The sequence below is a fragment of the Lithobates pipiens genome, unplaced genomic scaffold (assembly GCF_037356315.1).
Source record: "Lithobates pipiens isolate NorthernLeopardFrog02 unplaced genomic scaffold, aLitPip1_a1.2 Scaffold_1, whole genome shotgun sequence".
Classification (NCBI taxonomy): Eukaryota; Metazoa; Chordata; class Amphibia; order Anura; family Ranidae; genus Lithobates; species Lithobates pipiens.
In genome coordinates, this window is record NW_027507685.1 from 68598339 (window position 1) to 68617274 (window position 18936).

At 45.4% G+C, this 18936-nt stretch overlaps 1 protein-coding gene across 2 annotated transcripts in view; it reads left to right on the forward strand.

Moving 5' to 3' along the window:
• The window catches only part of LOC143929707 (NTPase KAP family P-loop domain-containing protein 1-like), a 45564-nt gene that overhangs the window by 7674 nt on the left and 18954 nt on the right, over positions 1-18936 (forward strand). Inside the window, exon 1 of one of the 2 annotated variants that reach the window (XM_077453755.1) lies at positions 11972-12068. The exons of the other annotated variant lie outside the window; for it this stretch is intronic. The gene's annotated coding sequence lies outside the window, so the exon portion shown is untranslated. Of the gene's footprint in view, positions 1-11971; positions 12069-18936 lie in introns of those variants that run through there. 2 annotated transcript variants of the gene reach the window in all.

Genomic DNA, 18936 nt, shown 5'->3' on the forward strand with positions numbered 1-18936 from the left:
CTCAGACTGTTAATTGTGTCACATGACTCTATACCTGGACTACATATCCCAGGGATCTTTGCTGCCATTGGAGATATTGCTAGGGGGAACTATATAAAAAGTTAAAGCACTACCCTGAACTCTCTTCCCCTGGGCCTGACGCAAGATGGACCTCTCTGTGCAAGGAGAGAGATGTCGCTGCTACAACGCGGTGTATCACATTCCAACTCGGGCGAGAGGGGCCTAACGCTGCTTGCTGTTCGTCAGACATCTATTCAGCACCACCTCGCCCGCCCGCCAACCTTTGTTCAGAGCTTTGCATCGGGAGATCGATACAGCGGAACCGCTACACGTGAGTTGCTACAGGAGCTGCTGTCCTGAGGGCCCTTAATCGGCCTGGTCGTTGGTGAGAGGGCAATTACTCACCTTTACAAATCCTTTTTTCACTGTTTCACTGGTACACTTTGCATAGACATCTTTACCTTGAGAATACTTTACTGAACTTATCTTGAACACTGTGCATAGACACCTTTAGTTACTACTATTTCAAGAAATACAGTAACCATGGCCCAGGAGAAATTTGAAGAAGCTGAACCATCAGTTCAGCTAAGCTGACTGCAGCTTAGCACCACTAGATTTAAATAGACACTCCTGCTTAGGGCAGGGTGGCTACATATGACTTTACTGTAGCCTGTTGAGCTGTAATGTATTTTTTTTAGGTCTGCTCAGGTTTTTCCTTAAACTTGGTGGTAGATTGCTCCTGCTGTTGGAATAATATTCCATCAATAGTGTAGGAGGATCAATCGATAGCCAATCCCTGGGAGGCTGACCCAGAAGGTGTGGCTGGGGAGAAGATAAATATTTAGGATATGCTTGCTATTAAACATTATTGGATACAGTTATAGAGCTCCCACATGCCGGGGAAGACCATCAGATCTGCAACGAGGGCATTACTGTCATTACTGCTTCAAGGGTCCTTATACCATTCACATTAAGTCTAACCTCTCATTAGGGTTAAAGGTTTAAAGGCTGACCTAGCCCCCCCCCCCCCCCACCTTTAGAAGCTTATCAATATAACCCTTTAACTTGTTTATCCTTTTAAGTGTAAGCAGAACTCCACTGTACATGTGTATATACTAGACTGTTTTACCTGCAGATATTTGGTTTGTGTTATTTGGAGGAATTCCTTTGCTGAATTGGCGCTGTTGCCCAAAACTCAGCAGATCTATTACCACCTCTTTGTGACAATATGTTCTTTGAACTGTTCCAGTAAACATTACCAGAACATAAACGCACAGAGTCATCTGATTTACTGCTTTAAGGTGGTGCAAAGATGTCTGAGCCCATCATGTCAGGTAGGTTGGAATGTTCATCAGGTCATGGCAGTGCAGATAAGCAGGTAATTCCAAGCAGCCCCTTAGGGGGTCCTGCTACATTCGGAGGTTCGTCTGGGATGCTATCTGCAGCTGGCCTTAACCAACCTAGACAAGAGCCACAATCCGCTTAGGAAGTTGCTTTGTTGGCCGCGGTTGCTTGGGGCAGGAATCAGGGAGCTCAAAAGGTGGCTGAGAGCTCTGGTGTCACGTACCTGGTTAGAGAGCCCCAACGTGCAGGGAGCGGCGCCTCGTAAACCTCCGGCTCTCGAGCCCCTGGTGATGGAGACAGGGGTTCAGGAGCCCGGAGGACACAAGTGCCTAGCCGGATAGCAGATAGCGGATACAGCTGGAACAGATGGTAACTGGAACGGCAGGTGCACCCGGCGCTGGATGTCGGTCAAGGACTGCTGGACGGCTGGCACAAGTGGACCGGCAAGGTGGCAGAGACAACGGGTGCCGGACTTCGGGCAGACAGGCGTAGTCAATCAGGCTGGGTCGGTAACTATCTGGCAGCGGAGGTACAAAAGCGGAAGGCAGAGGCGTAGTCAATCAGGCAAAAGGTCAAGGGCAGGCGGAATACAGGCAGAGTCCAGGAACAGGTCGGGTATAATATCAGGAACACGATCACAAACAAACAACAGAAGTCTCAGGAACGCTGTAGGCCGAACAGCGCCGAGGAGCAGGAGCTGTGGCCTTAAATAGTCTATTGGGCACCAGGATTGGTCGTACGGCCCGTTTGCGTACCCCCGCAGGTGGCCGTGGTTACGCTCGTGACCCCGCGCACGTCCGTACGGTGCGAACGCCCGCTTGTGTCGACGCGCACCTGCGAACGTCTGTTGGAACCTGCGTGCACCCGCACGTGTTTGTTCGCGTCAACCCGCGTCCGAGGGCGTCGGAGATCCCGTCGTACAGGAACCCTGCAGGTAAGTCTCTTCTGTACGATCGGGGTAGCGGAACGACCGTGACATCTGGTCCCAGGACATTGGGCTTACAAAAATGAAAATGAAGCCAATTATGTGGCTCAATTCAGGGTACTACTAGAATGGCAGGAAGAAGTACCTATGTGCTTTCAGGAGGAAGAGATACGTCTGGCTGAAGGGGTGATTGCTAAAGTGTTTCCACTCAAAGTGGGGGGAGAACAGACTGAGAGGCAGCCCTCGACCAGAACTCAGGAGAAGGGTCCCTTACCTGTGGGAGCTGACTCTCAAGGGGCCAGTGGCCCTTCTCTTTCATTCTACATGTATATGAGCCGACTAGTTGATAGCTTAGTGAAGAATGGATCTGGAAATGCCAACCAGAGCTATCGAAGACTTAGGTTCTTCTCAGGACAACTGCCAACTCCTGCGGGGGAAGATGAGTTTGAAACGTGGATGAGTCAGGCCCTGCAGGCCATGGAAGAGTGGAGTGTTCCAGAGGCTGTGAAACGACAGTGGCTTAGTGAGAGCCTTTGAGGTCCAGCGGCTGATGTGATCTGTAATCTGAGGATGGACTCACCATGGACTACATAGATGCTCTGTATGCTGTATTTGGGAGGGTTGGAAACTACCGCCAACCTGATGTACAACCACACCCACCAACAGAAGGGAGAGAGTCTGTCCAAATACATCTCTCGAGTAGACAGGATGCTGCATCAAATTAACCTCAAGAGGGTATTGACCCAAAAGATGTTCATCAGGCTCGCCTGGACCGGGTTCTGCAAGGGGCTCCACCAAATCCAAATCATCCTATTGTATTGAAGTTACTATTGAAGAGAACTCAAGTGGTACCCACATACCCTGAACAGATAAGAGAAGTACGAGAGGAGGAGGCTCTATTAGAAGAGAAAATCCAAAGATCGAAAGAATTGGGCTCTATTCCTGGGAACAAAGAGAAAGTGGTGACTCGAGCTGTTCATGCGGAGATGGATTTCTTGGATAAAGATAGTGGAACTGAGTCTGAACTGGTGGTAATGGTGCTTCCTGACACTAATAAGCCAGTGGCAGAACTCGAGCCCACCAAATTGATGGCCCAAGTAGCTCAGGCCCAAACCCAAAGGTATCATTCTCTGATGCGGGTGATGGAAACCCAAGCGAAGGTCCAGGAACACAGGAATTGCCAAGGTGACCAAACACCGTACCAGGGGTGAGAGAAGAGATATTATTGGTGCAGAGAGGTTGGATACTTCTGAGCTGAGTGCCCCAAGTTGGCATCAGCCTTCACTCACGGAAGTGCTGAGAGCATTACAAGTGTTTTCCCAAAGCCAGCGGGAAACTTCAGGGGGATCTCAGTGAAGGAGCTAGTTGAGAGTCCTGAGGGGAAACTGAGCTCCAAAGCCAAGAAAAGAGGCAAGAAAAGGAAAGGACACAAGTCATCTGTTACCTCTACCCTTTCTTTACCTAAACGAGTGAAAGAAACAAAATCCTCAGGGAAGGGAAGACAGAGGCAGGAAATCAATGCTCACCTTACTGAACGAATAGTTAGACCAACTCCACCGCCTCAAAAGAGGTTGGTTAGGACACAAACTATAGAGCCACCTGTGAGAAACCTACCAAGGAACTTAGTGGGGCCCTCCACTATAGTCTCAGTACAAGTTGAGGGAATCTATACACAAGCCTTACTGAAAACTGGAGCCAAGGTGATATTGCTGTATCGGGACTTTTACCACAAGTACTTGAAGCATATCCCTTTGTGCAAACTCAAGGAGTTAGAGATCTGGGCATAGGGATCCAGAAGTGCCCATATGATGGATACATACCCATTAACCACTTGCCGACCGCCGCACGCCGATGTACGTCGGCAGAATGGCACGGGCAGGCATAAGCACGTACATGTACGTGATTTGCCTCCCGCGGGTCGGGGGCCCGATCGGGCCCCCGCCCGGTGCCTGCGGCGGTCGGTTTTCGTTCGGGAGCGATCCCGGACGAGGGGACGGCCATTCATTCATGGCCACCCCCTCGCGATCGCTCCCGACGAATGGAAATCCCCGGTGACATCACTTCCTCTCCTGTAATGTAAACACAGGAGAGGAAGTGATGTATTCTCTCCTCCGTGTCGGTATTTTTCGTTCCGACACGGAGGAGAGCGGATCAGTGAGTTGCACCAACACATCCCACACACAGTAGAACATGCCAGGCACACTCACACCCCCCCTTTACCCCCCGATCACCCCCCCAATTACCCCTGCCCCCCCAGTCACAGTGACACCAATGTCATTTTTTTTTTTTTTTTTTTGCATTGGTGTCATTTGTGACTGTAATAACTGTTAGGGCAGTTAGGGTTAGCCCCCTTTAGTTCTAATGTACCCCCCTAACCCCCCCAATAAAGGTTTAACCCCGTGATCACCCCCCGTCGCCAGTGTCACTAAGGCTGGGTTCACATTGCAGCGGTTTATGAGAACGAATGTGATTCGCACCGCACTGCAGTGCAAATCACATCCGATCTCTGTGCGATTCGAGTTCAGCCATTCGCCGCACCCGCCGCACCCGCCACACCCGCCGCACCCGCCGCAAATTCGCACGGGACCCTTTTTTTGGCCCGCAGCAGAATCGGATCGCATGGGTGTTCACACCATGCGATCCGAGTTTGCAGATCGCACTGCGATATGCGAACTGATCTGGGGGTGTCAGTAACATTTCACTGACACTCCCAGCAGTTCGCATAGGGCAGTGTGAACTGCCGCCGGGAGGCATGCGATGCGGGAACCCGCCGCGGATTCGCGGCGTTTCCGCATCGCTCCAGTGTGAACCCAGCCTAATAAGCGATCATTTTTCTGATCGCCGTATTAGTGTCACAGGTGACGCTAGTTAGGCAGGTAGGTATTTAGGTTCGCCGCAGCTTTTTATAGCGCTAGGGACCCCCATATACTACCGCATAAAGCCCCCTGATTGCCCCCTAGTTAACCCTTTCACCAGTGATCACCATATAACTGTTACAGGTGACGCTGGTTGGTTAGTTATTTTTTTATAGTTTCAGGGCACCCGCCATTTATTACCTAATAAAGGTTTAACCCCCTGATCACCCGGCAGGTGTCATTTGTGACTAATAACTGTTAGGGCAGTTAGGGTTAGCCCCCTTTAGTTCTAAGGTACCCCCCTAACCCCCCCAATAAAGGTTTAACCCCGTGATCACCCCCCGTCGCCAGTGTCACTAAGGCTGGGTTCACATTGCAGCGGTTTATGAGAACGGATGTGATTCGCACCGCACTGCAGTGCAAATCACATCCGATCTCTGTGCGATTCGAGTTCAGCTATACAGATAGTATGGCTGAATTCGTGTCGCACCCGCCGCACCCGCCGCAAACTCGCACGGGACCCTTTTTTTGGTCCGCAGCAGAATCGGATCGCATGGGTGTTCACACCATGCGATCCAAGTTTGCAGATCGCACTGCGATATGCGAACTGATCTGGGGGTGTCATTAACATTTCACTGACACTCCCAGCAGTTCGCATAGGGCAGTGTGAACTGCCGCCGGGAGGCATGCGATGCGGGAACCCGCCGCGCATTCGTGGCGTTCCCGCATCGCTCCAGTGTGAACCCAGCCTAATAAGCGATCGTTTTTCTGATCGCTGTATTAGTGTCACAGGTGACGCTAGTTAGGCAGGTAGGTATTTAGGTTCGCCGCAGCTTTTTATAGCGCCAGGGACCCCCATATACTACCGCATAAAGCCCCCTGATTGCCCCCTAGTTAACCCTTTCACCAGTGATCACCATATAACTGTTACAGGTGACGCTGGTTGGTTAGTTATTTTTTTATAGTTTCAGGGCACCCGCCATTTATTACCTAGTCTCACTAGTGTACCCCTAAATTTAGGGGTGTCTACTTTCTAAAATGGGGTCATTTGGGGGGGGGGGTTTGTGCCATCTTGGCATTTTATGGCCTTCAAAACTGTAACGCCCTTAGAAAGCCTGAAGGCGGTGCTTGGTTTTTGGGGCCCCGTACGCGGCTAGGCTCCCAAAAAGTCCCACATATGTGGTATCCCCGTACTCAGGAGAAGCAGCAGAATTTATTTTGGGGTGTCATTTCACATATGCCCATGGCATGCGTGAGCAATATATCATTTAGTGACAACTTTGTGAAAAAAAAAAAAAGTTTGTAATTTTCCCGCAACTTGTGGCAAAATATAAAATATTCCATGGACTCAACATGCCTCTCAGCAAATAGCTTGGGGTGTCTACTTTCTAAAATGGGGTCATTTGTGGGGGTTTTGTGCCATCTTGGCATTTTATGGCCTTCAAAACTGTAATAGGTAGTGAGAAGTGAACTCAAAAAATTACGCCCTTAGAAAGCCTGAAGGCGGTGCTTGGTTTTCGGGGCCCCGTACGCGGCTAGGCTCCCAAAAAGTCCCACATATGTGGTATCCCCGTACTCAGGAGAAGCAGCAGAATTTATTTTGGGGTGTCATTTCACATATGCCCATGGCATGCATGAGCAATATATCATTTAGTGACAACTTTGTGAAAAAAAAAAAAAAAAAAAAAAAGTTTGTAATTTTCCCGCAACTTGTGGCAAAATATAAAATATTCCATGGACTCAACATGCCTCTCAGCAAATAGCTTGGGGTGTCTACTTTCTAAAATGGGGTCATTTGTGGGGGTTTTGTGCCATCTTGGCATTTTATGGCCTTCAAAACTGTAATAGGTAGTGAGGCGTGAAATCAAAAATTTACGCCCTTAGAAAGCCTGAAGGCGGTGCTTGGTTTTCGGGGCCCTGTACGCGGCTAGGCTCCCAAAAAGTCCCACATATGTGGTATCCCCGTACTCAGGAGAAGCAGCAGAATTTATTTTGGGGTGTCATTTCACATACGCCCATAGCATGTGTGAGCAATATATCATTTAGTGACAACTTTGTGTAAAAAAAAAAAAAAAATTTTTTTTTTGTCATTATTCAATCGCTTGAGGCAAAAAAATAAAATATTCAATGGGCTCAACATGCCTCTTATCAATTTCCTTAGGGGGTCTACTTTCCAAAATGGGGTCATTTGGGGGGGTTTTGTACTGCCCTGTCATTTTAGCACCTCAAGAAATGAGATAGGCAGTCGTAAACTAAAAGCTGCGTAAATTCCAGAAAACGTACCTTAGTTTGTAGATGTGACAACTTTTGCGCAAACCAATAAATATACAATTATTGACTTTTTTTTTACCAAAGACATGTGGCTGAATACATTTTGGCCTAAATGTATGACTAAAATTGAGTTTATTGGATTTTTCTAATAACAAAAAGTAGAAAATATCATTTTTTTTCAAAATTTGCGGTCTTTTTACGTTTATATCGCAAAAAATAAAAATCGCAGAGGCAATCAAATACCATCAAAAGAAAGCTCTATTTGTGGGAAGAAAAGGACGCAAATTTTGTTTGGGTACAACATTGCATGACCGCGCAATTACCAGTTAAAGCAGCGCAGTGCCAAAGTGTAAAAAGACCTCTGGTCATTTACCAGCAAAATGGTCCGGTCTGAAAGTGGTTAAGATAACTTTCGATCCTGCCATGGGGGGAAACCATGGGGGGAAACCAACACCAACCTTGTGAGGAGACTACTCTTGCCTTGGAGAGCACTCCAGTAGGAAAGAATCATCCTAAGCTGAGACAGGTATTTCAGCAAGTATTACAAGAGAAGGCCTGGGGAGAGAGCCAGTCTGATTGCCACGGTCAAGCTGTCATGGGACAAGCTGGGCCCTTACGTGGTGGTAGAGGCTGATTTATCCGAGGAGAAGACTGGAATATAATTGGTTCCAGAGATTGTACCCACTCAGGCCTTACTAAGAAACATGGGATGAATTCCTGTCAGCGTGAGGAATGTCACTTGTAACCCAATCAGCTTGAAGCCCCATATGGTGATCGGCAAAGTGAGTGCTGCCACCCCAGTAACGGGGGGGGGGGGATGAGGTAGTTTAGAAGGAAGATTGAAGAAGAACCACGGTTCACTGCCCAAATCTGCCCTCTGCTTTTGGGAAGAAAGGATTAAAGCTCAGATAGCTCAATGGGAGAAAATGTTCTACAAAAATGACCTTTTATGTGGGCTGTGCCAGGAGTGCTCAACATCGAATTTGATTGACCGAAGATAAGCCATTTCGAGAAAGGGCCAGGCGAATCCCCTTGTGTGATCTAGTGGATCTTCAAGAGCAGCTGGCTGAATTGAAGCTATCAGGGGTCATTAAGGAGTCCAGGAGCCCCTTTGCCTCAGTGATCATGGTAGTGAGGAAGACTAATGGGTCCCTTCAGATGTGCATCGACTACCGAACCTTGAACCAAAGAATTATCCCAGAGCAGTACACAACCCCTCGCATAGAAGCCCTACAATATTTATCAGGGGCCAAATGGTTCAGTGTACTGGATTTAAAGAGTGGATATTACCAGATCCCTATGTATCCAGATGACTGAGAAAAGACGGCCTTCATCAGCCCTCTAGGGTTTTTTGAGTTTGACCGAATGCCACAGGGGTTAACAGGGGCCCCTGCTACCTTCCATAGACTGATAGAGAACACTGTGGGTGATATGAACTTGGTAGAAGTGCTAGTCTATCTCGATTATATCATTGTGTTTAGCAGAGCATTGGAGCTCAGTTGGAGAAAGCTTTCCAGCGACTACACACCGAGGGGTTGAAGCTGTCTTTAGAAAAGTGCCAGTTCTACCAGACCTCGTTCACATACCTAGGGCATGTGGTGTCAGCCGATGGGATAGCAATTGACCCTCAAAAGTTGGAGGCTGTCACTTCCTGGCCTCGTTCAAATATCATCAGAGAGCTGAGGTAATTTGGGGGTTTCTGCTTGTACTATAGAATATTTGTGAAGAACTTCTCACAGATTGCCTGGTCATTGAACGAGCTGTTACAGAAGCAAATGCAAGGAGACCAGCAGAGAATCCAGAAGGGAGGCCCCAGGAAGCATCGTGAGTCTATCCAGGAACAATGGACAGCGAAGTGTGAAAGGTCTTTTGAATGGCTGAAGGAGAGCCTGGTTGAAGCACCTGTGTTGGCCTACGCTGATCCATCTAAACCGTATGAATTACACATGGATGCCAGCAGAAATGGCCTTGGTGGGGTATTGTACCAAAAGCCAGATGGGAAACTCCAGCCAGTGGCCAATGTGAGTCACAGCTTTCCCCCCCCCCCCCCTTCCCCCGAGAAGAACTATTCTGTGCATTAATTGGAGTTCTTGGCCCTCAAGTGGGCTGTGGTAGATAAGCTACGCGACTATCTGTATGGGGCTACCTTTGTGGTGAAGACTGGCAGCAACCCATTAACTTACCTACTGTCCACTGCAAAGTTGGACACCACTGAGCATCGGATAAGGAAATCGCTATCTGCCCAAGACCCTCAGATTCTGGTGAATAGCCCCATCGAGCGGGCCAAAGTAATCCATAGAGAGTGGGAGCGAATGAAGTTGAAAGATGGGGTCATATATTGAAGAGGCCCCTCTGAAGAACCAGGAGGTGTGTGTCAACTGTTCCTCCCTGAAAAACATCTTCTGACTTTGTTGACCGCCCTTCGTGATGATCATGGTCACTTAGGCCCAGATAGAACTTTCAAGCTGGTCTGGGATGGATTTTACTGGCCGTCCATGAGAACGGAGGTGGAAAGCTACTGTCGCTTTTGCCTAAAATGCATTCAGAGAAAGACCTTACCAGGCAGGGCAGCCCCAATGGGCCATCTTCAAAGCCAGGGACCTATGAAGGTGGTGTGCATTGATTTCCTGTGTCTGGAACCTGACCTGAGTGGACGCAGTAATGTCCTGGTTGTGACAGATCATTTCACCCAATATGCTCAAGTTTTTCCCACTAGGGACCAACAAGCTAGTACGGTGCTAAAGACTCTAGTAGAGAAGTTTTTTGTTCATTACGGGTTGCCTCAGAGCCTGAATTCGGAACAAGGTAGGGATTTTGAGAGAAAACTGATCAGAAGATTATGTGAACTCTTAAGCATAAAGAAATCCAGGACTATTCCTTACCATCTTCAAGGGGATCCACAACCGGAGCGTTTCAACCGTACCCTGCTGAACATGTTGGGAACCCTCCCATTAGAGAAGAAACAGCATTGGGGGGATCATATCGCTGCAGCAGTCCATGCTTATAATAGCACCTCAAATGATTCTACTGGATACTCCCCCTACAGGTTAATGTTCAGGAGAGAAGCTCATCTACCTGTGGATCTGGCTTTTGGAACACACTAGAACATCACTAGATCAAAGCTCTCAAGCTTCTTATAGGGGGTATATTGACACAGTTCGGAAGAATCCTAAAGTGGCTTATGAAAAACAAAGGAGGCCTCTACTATCAGGGAACAAAGGAACAAGAAAACTTTGATCTCAGAGTAAAATCACACTCAGGCCCTGTTTACAGCTTGTGTAGTGCGAACGTGCATTCCTGATCGTGTTTTTTTTATATGATTTACATGCAACTCCACGTGTTGCGGATAGGGCAGCCCATTCACTTGAATGGGCTGCCATATATGTGTTTGTCGCAGCAAAGAAGCTCAAGGACTGAATTTTGGCCCTGAGCAAGGTGCATTTTTACACACACATTTTTGCCGCGAATCATGTGATAAGGAATCACCCATGTGTAAATGGGGCCTTAGTGCTTCAGATAGAGACAAGTATACAAGGATGTGTTGTGTTCATATTTCATGTCTGAGATTTACAACCACTTCAAATTTCTTCTCCTCGCTTAAGAGGAGATAGGATTGCAATATACAAACATCTAAATGATGATTCTAGCATAGGAAGACAACTATTCAGTCTTAGGTCTCCTAAAAAGGCACACAGCCTTTCAAGAAAGTTGGATGAGAAGCAGTTTAACCTTAAACTTCATAAGGGGTTCTTTACTGTTAGATCAGTAAGGCTGTGGAACTCCCTTCCACTGTTGGGGGGTGTGAGTGTCGATAATTAAAAAAAACTTTTAGATGGGTATCCTAGAGAATGCAATATATAGGGATTTGGGAAATGGTAGTGAGACACACACATGTTGAATTGGATGGACTGGTGTCTTTAATCAACCTTACCAACTATGCAACTATGTAATTATGAAGATTGTGATATCACCACCTCTTCTCTTCATTTCATCCAAAGAACCTCTTGTATTTATTGTTGAAAACACAAGGCATTCTATGAATGGTGGTGGCGACGAGTGAGTGACCCACTATGGTCAGTCTGCAGTGGGGCAGTCAATGGCATAGAACCTGAGTAGGACCCAGAAGATGACAGCTATCACTGTAGTAGGCCAGTTACTACAGCAATTGTCAGCTTCCCCAGCAATCCATCAGGTATGAGAAATGCATACTCACATTGTGCCAAGCTGCACTAATGTAAGCATGCAAAACAATTGATTCCTGGGTTTCAGCTTTAAATTAATTTCCAGAAACTGATACATTGATTGAGGCTATGCAGTTAAAGTCACCTGGCACAAAATGGCCTTGGCAGGGGACCTGAAGCTTATCAGCATATGTGAATATGACATTTAACATGCATATTATACAACGTTATATTGTACATGGGTACATATTGCATAACCTGTTCATCATTTCCATATGTAGGTGTATGTATGCTGCCCTAAGTAGGGGGGTAATGCCCCCTAATCACTTTATTTGTTAGGGTAAAGTCCGAGCCAGGCCCATGTTGACTTTAGATTGAGTTGTACTGTAGCCCATATCTATTATACCATAATCTATTGACAAACAGGCGTGGAATCTGTTCCTCTTACCAGGACAAAAGTGAAGTAGGTCTAGTAGGGAAGACGTCTGTCTGGTAAGTAGAAAATTGTGAACTGGTCACCTAATTAAAATGGGTATTAAATGGGTTTGTGTTACAAATGGAGAAATAAACTATTTCATTGTGAAGAATTCTGGAAATTGGAGGGGAGAAGCTGTTTTATGCAGAATCCTTTACTCATTAACACAGGGAAGTATTTATATTGCTGTTTTCCTCTATAGATAGGGCATGGTGTATATTCCGGTTGCTCCTATTTTCTGTAAGCACTTTGATGATTACTAATGTAGTTTAAATACCGTTACCAGTGTACAGAATCATAATAAATCTGCTTATTGTCATCATTATTTGCTCAACTTACTTACAGATGTTAGTTTGCTGGTTTTGGCAATAGTAGATTACCTGTGATGTGTTATTCATTTTTGGATGGTGTGAATGGTATGAATGGTCACACATGAGAAGTTAGGATACCAGAGTAAAGCAAAAAGGTGACTGGTCAGGATGGGAATAAGTCAATTTTCTTCATTGCTTCTAATAGTGAGTGATTGCATTCAGTGTTCTGTGCCCTGCTCACTTGATGTTCCTTATGCATTGTGTAGTTGTTAAAAATAGGAAGACTCTGTTAAAGCAGATGTAAATATTTATTGTATGACATGGAGTTTGCTAAAATACTGTGTGTTAAAAAGAGTTTTTTTTTTCATAAATGCAGTTTTCCCTTTTCCCCCCCTTATTTAAGTCTCAGTGTTGCTCCCCTCTGTCCTCTTTCAGCCACTTCCCGTCTTGTCATGCTATCACTACAGCATTGACTGCACACCCTGCTGTAGGCTGTGGTCCGGCTTCCATATCTGTTATAAAGACACATGTGACAGGAGCAACACAAGAGCACAATGGGAGAAGGTTGTTGTCATATACAGAGATTGCCTGAACAAGGGTTAGGACCCATTCACACCAGAAACTGCACACAACTGCATTTTTGACTGCATGTTTACATGCATTTGAAGCGCGTATGAACCCTGTTTGACGTGCGCTTGATGTGTGCTTAAATGCATTTTGCATGTGTTTGCACTGCATTTGCAGTGCATTTTTCTATAAGTTCTTGGACTAGGCTTTCTTGGCTTAAAGGGGCACAGTGTGGTGCATTTCAAGAGCATTTGTAGTGCGTTCTCTGCAAATGCAGCATGCTCTACTTTTCCTAACTGCGCTGAACTGCACTACAATGATGTGAACTGTGCCCATAGGATCACCTTGCTTTTGGGCTGTCTATGCTGTCGGAGTGCAGTTCAAAATGCATCCAACTGCATCGAACTGCATTCAGTGTGAAAGGGTCCTTACGGTTAACTCTAATTCCTCACTTCTTTGCTAGCTATTAATGTATTTAGTTCATTTAAAAAGTAAATAGTATGAAAAGTGCTTTGTATTGAAATGTGCATTGCCTAACTTGTTTTGTATGTGCATTGTAAAGATTTTCTTGTGATTTTGAGACTTATTGCATCACAGAATGTACATAAAAGAAGGACAGTCCCTTTAAATGAAGGCCATTTGGGAGCTATGAATAGATAGGTATCTTTAAATGCAGAGCCATTTGTTATCAGAAACCCATAATTTCCTGGATTATCTTCTAAACAAAACAGCCAATGAGCACAAGACACATGAGATCCAATGGTCAGTCCTGTAGAGCCTGTAGGGGGCCAGTCTTTACTGGGAGGGCAAAGAGCAGAGTAGAGCAGGTCTCAGGTCAGGTAATGTAACTATATAATGATGTGCAGTGTGAAAAGTGCTTAGTACTTAATTGTTGTGCATTATAAATTTTGAGTTTTGCGATTTTGAGTAGGAGTGTACCGATACCATTTTTTTTAAGACCGAGTTCAAGTACCGATACTTTTTGTCAAGTAATTAGCTAATACCAATTACTGATACCTATTTTTAGTGTCATGTGACAGTTTTTTTAGACTAATGAAAAATTATTACTTAAAGCTGTAGTAAACCACCAGAAAATTTTTAAAAAATTGTGCACCCTCTGCGGGTTTAAGTAATAATCTATTATTATACACCGCATTCTAGCACATTATGACAGACTTACCTGGTCTTCCTCTGGGTTCTCAGACTCCAGTTGTATGAATGGCCGGGGCCATGATGATATCACTCCGGCCCTGACTCCCACACAGTGCCTTACACATTAAAAATGCATACATGAGTCGCTGAAAGAAATTGCACTAGACTCTTTTAAACCGCTTCAGCCCTGGAATATTTTACCCCTTTCCTGACCAGAGCACTTTTTGTGATTCGGCACTCAGCCGCTTTAACTGACAATTGTTTTTTCCCACAAATAGAGCTTTCTTTTGGTGGTATATGATCACCACTGCGGTTTTTATTTTTTGCGTTATAAACAAAAAAAGAGCGTAAATTTTGAAAAAAAATGCAATCTTTTTAACTTTTTGCTATAAGAAATATCCCCCAAAAATATATAAAAAACAATTTTCCTCCTCAGTTTAGGCTGATATGTATTCTCCCAAAAATTCTTGGTAAAAAATCACAATAAGCATATATTGATTGGTTTGCGCAAAAGTTATAGCATCTACAAAATAGGGGATAGTTTTATGGCATTTTTATTGTTAATTTTTTTTTTAACTAGTAATGGCGGCAATCTGCGATTTTTATTGGGACTGCGACATTATGGCGGACACGTCAGACAATTTTGACACATTTTTGCGACCATTGCCATTTTTACAGCGATCAGTGCTATAAAAATGCATTGATTACTGTAAAAATGATCACTGGCAGGGAAGGGGTTAACACTAGGGGGGAGATCAAGGGGTTAATTGTGTTCTCTAGTGTGTGTTCTAACTAAAGGGGGGAGTGGGCTGTGTAGGGGAGTTGACAGATTGTTGTTCATACTCTGTATGAACAGACAGACAATCAGTCACTTCTCCCCTCAGAGAACCAGAAACTGTGTGTTTACATACACAGATCCCGGTTCTCCCTGAGCGATCGCGGGAGCCCGGCAGTGATCGCGACCGCCGGGGCACTCGCATCGGCTCTGTGGGTGAGCAGGGGGCGTGTGCGCACCCCTAGTGGCCACAGGGCAAAGCAACGTTACATAAGGTAATTTCACCCAGCCGTGCTATTCTGCCGCAGTATGACTGCAGCAGCTGGTTGGCAAGTGGTTAAAAATTGCACTGAAACCGGCCCTACACATATGTGAACCCGATCTTACAGTCTGCGGGTATCAGTTTTAGTATTGGAGCAAGTACTTGTGCAAATGCTTGGTATCAGCATTGATATCGATACCGGTATCAATGCAAATCTAATTTTGAGATTTGCCCCATTGCTGAATATATACTACATCTACTGACTATATATACTACTGACCAGTGGCAGTGCGTCCATTAAGGGCGCACGGGCGCTGCCCCCTCTCTCCTCTCCACCCCGTCTATGGATAATAGATAGATTCATGCATTGCATGAATCTATCCATAGCTGCTGCCACCCCCTATTCAGGCGTCTGGCCCCTTTTCGGCACCTGAATTACAGTGGCGGGGGTGTATTTTTGAAGCACTTGTTAAGGGCCATAGGCTACAATAGGCTTCAAAAAAGGGGAACTCGGAGTGCAAAGCATTGCGCTTGGAGTCCACCCAAGTGTTAGAAAAGTGAATGAATATTAGCTTTTCTAACACTGAACCGCCTCTCCACCAATCAGGTAGTGCCGGTCTGATACCCATCACCTGATTGGCTGTAAGGACAGGTGCTGAGATTGGACACTTATCAGGAGGAGGGGAGGAGACTCATGGAGGACACAGCTCATCTCTGCCCGTTGCCTTACCCGCCACAGAGATAGGGTAAGTACCGGGCAGACGGCGATTGGGCGGGGGCCACAGTGGCAACTTTTGATGGGTAGAGTGGCAGCATTTGATGGGCACATTGGAGGCATTTGAGGGGCACAGTGGTAGCATTTGATGGAGCACAGTGGCAGCATTTGATGGGGCACAGTGGCAGCCTTTGATGGGCACAGTGGCAGCATTTGATGGGGCACGGTGGCGGCATTTGATAGGCACATTGTAAGCATTTGATGGCACAATGGCTGCGTTTGATGGGCACAGTGGCTGTGTTTAATGGCACAGAGGCTGCAATTGATGGGCACAGTGGCTGCCATTGATGGGCACAGTGAGGCTGCAAGGAATGGGCACAGTGAGGCTGCAATTGATGGGCTTTTTTTTCCGAATTTTTTGTTTGTTTGCGCCCCCCCCAAAAAAAATTTGAGCACCAGCTGCCACTGCTACTGACAGAATCACCTATTTGTAATGTAATCCTATATATATATATATATATATATATATATATAAATAAATACTTCATAATTCATATAAATGAGGATCCTTTCACATTGGCATTAGTTCCATGACGAAAGCTGTTAAAAAAAAAAAAACACATTAAAACTCCTTTTGCATCAGTTTGTTAGTTTGTACATATGTCTTTTTTTTTTAGTTCTTGAAGTTGAAGCACTTGTATATCAAAGAAAATTTCCCTTTAAGAAATAATGGAAACTCGAATGATGATTCGATCCACAACCATATATTCATAAGTCCTTCAGTTTATAGTCCATATAAAAAGATTATAGCAATGTGATGGCAGCCTCTACAAAGGGATTAGAAGCAAAATCCAGCAGGAGCTAGAGAGTATAAAAGAGAAGAAAGGTTCCTCCAAGTGTAGCAACATGGCCACATTCAAAAGGGACAATACTCAGCAACCCATATGGCTGAAGACCAAAACAGGCACATCCAAGTAAAGCGTGGCTTGAAGTGCTCGTGGAGCGCAGTATGGAAGGGATGACATTGATGGCGGTGCGGAGGATGGTCTATGGTCTAGGCACCCCAGATGCCTGCCTATTTAGATGTGCCTGTTTTAAACATCAACCATGTGAGTTACCAAATGCTGCATCTTCACCAAATGCAACCACACCGCCACACCTTATCTTTTATACACAGCTTGTATATCAATCAAAAATTATTAAAAAGTTTTGTTTATCTTGCAAAACGCTCTCAAACCAAGTTACTCTTCAACCAAGGTTTTACTGTAATTGGATGTAGATGGAAGCACATCCATTTAGATCCGTCTTCCCATAGACTTGCATGGGGCTTCCGATCAGATCCACTTAAAGAGGAAGTAAACCCTAAAGGGGTTTACTTCCTCTTTGTTTCCCTGCAAAGGTAAAGCATAATGGGCTACTATGCATCGCATAGTTGCCTATTATGTGTCACTTACCTGACACAGGAGCCAGCGATGTCACCTCTGTCCCCTCTTCCACGGAGCTTCCATCTTCTTACCGGGTATCATGGCTCCGGCACTGTGATTGGCCGGAGCCATGATACCGGAGCACTGTGATTGGCCGGAGCCGCAATGATGTCACTCCCACGCATTTGCACGTGAGCCGCCACTAACGGCATATCACCGTTAGCAGTGGAATGCTCAGTGCGCCTGCGCGATGCTGTCTACAGAAGGAAGACTAGCAGACAGATCCAGATGGATCTACTTCAGCTATGTCAGGATGGTTATAACTGATCCAAGTATAACTAAAGGCAAAACTTTTCCTTTTAATTTTGGATAGAGTAGAGTGGGATTTGAATACCTGTCATGTTTTTTGTGCCAGCTGTACCCCCTTGTTAGGGAGATTCACCCTATTTGTCTTGTTTACCATTATCACCAAGAGTGAAAGTGAAAGTAAGGCCAACCATACATGGTGCAAATTTCTTTCCTACAACCACAGGTTACAAGAAAGAAATTCACACAATTTCCCCATCAACACAGATAGTGCTGACCGGGGAATCAGGGGAGAAGACAATGATTATCACTAGCGGCTCAATCAATCAACTTGGTACATTCAGCCTGCCCATTAACGGTTCAAATCTCGGCTGGTTCAGCAAGATTTGAACCATGTATAGCTAGCCTGAATCCCAAATTTTGGGTTGTCGCCAGAACAGGACTAGAGGAGAAATCTTCCAATGGGGATACTAGTTCTGGTGACCTAGGTGACACTCCCCGATTCCCTCATTTTGGAGGGATTTCTTTTTTGTGTTTTGGCTATGGGATAGCAAATCCAGAGCGCACGCGCCGGTGACGTCACCAGCTGCCAAAAGAGTGGATATCTCCTAATCGGTGCACGTTTAGGAGATAATTATTTTACCTGCAGGAAAGCTCTATGATAAGCTTACCTGTAGGTAAAAATCACAAAGCGGACTCTACTACTGATTTATTAATTATATTTGCTTTTTGCGTTTAAACAGAGTTGCATAGCTCCCAACTGTCCCTGATTTCGAGGGACTGTCCCTGATTTGGAGCAATGTCCATCTGTCCCTCATTCCTTCTCGTTTGTCCCTCATTTTGGTCTGATATATATATAGATGTATATAAAATGCAATTTTCATCTATCAAAAATTGTTTTCTGGCGCTAAACTTTTCATCTGATTTCTAAATTGCTGCATTTGTAAATTCCAAAAGCCAATATAAAGGAATAGTAGTGGTAAAAAAAAAGCACTTGTGTGTTTAACCAACCTTGTTTTTTTCTACAATTCTCCTTTAAGGGGGCATGGCAGGGGGTGTGTCCTATACCTGCATACTTTTGCTGATAGGTGTCCCTCATTCCAATCTCAAAGTTGAGAGGTATGGAGTTGGCCATACACATCTAATGCTTCCCCAGTATTGCTTGCAAAAAGCACATCCATTTTCACACTGCCAGCAATAGAAAGCTAATGACAGCTGTGGCCTGAATACTGCATTGGGCTTCCAGACTGACTGGAAACAATAGGCCTCTAGTTTCTAACCAAATTAACACTGACTATGCTGCTGTTAACCAGATACCTTGTGACCTCTACTTAGGCTTTAGGTCACATGAGAGAGCTTAGACAGTGTTTGTT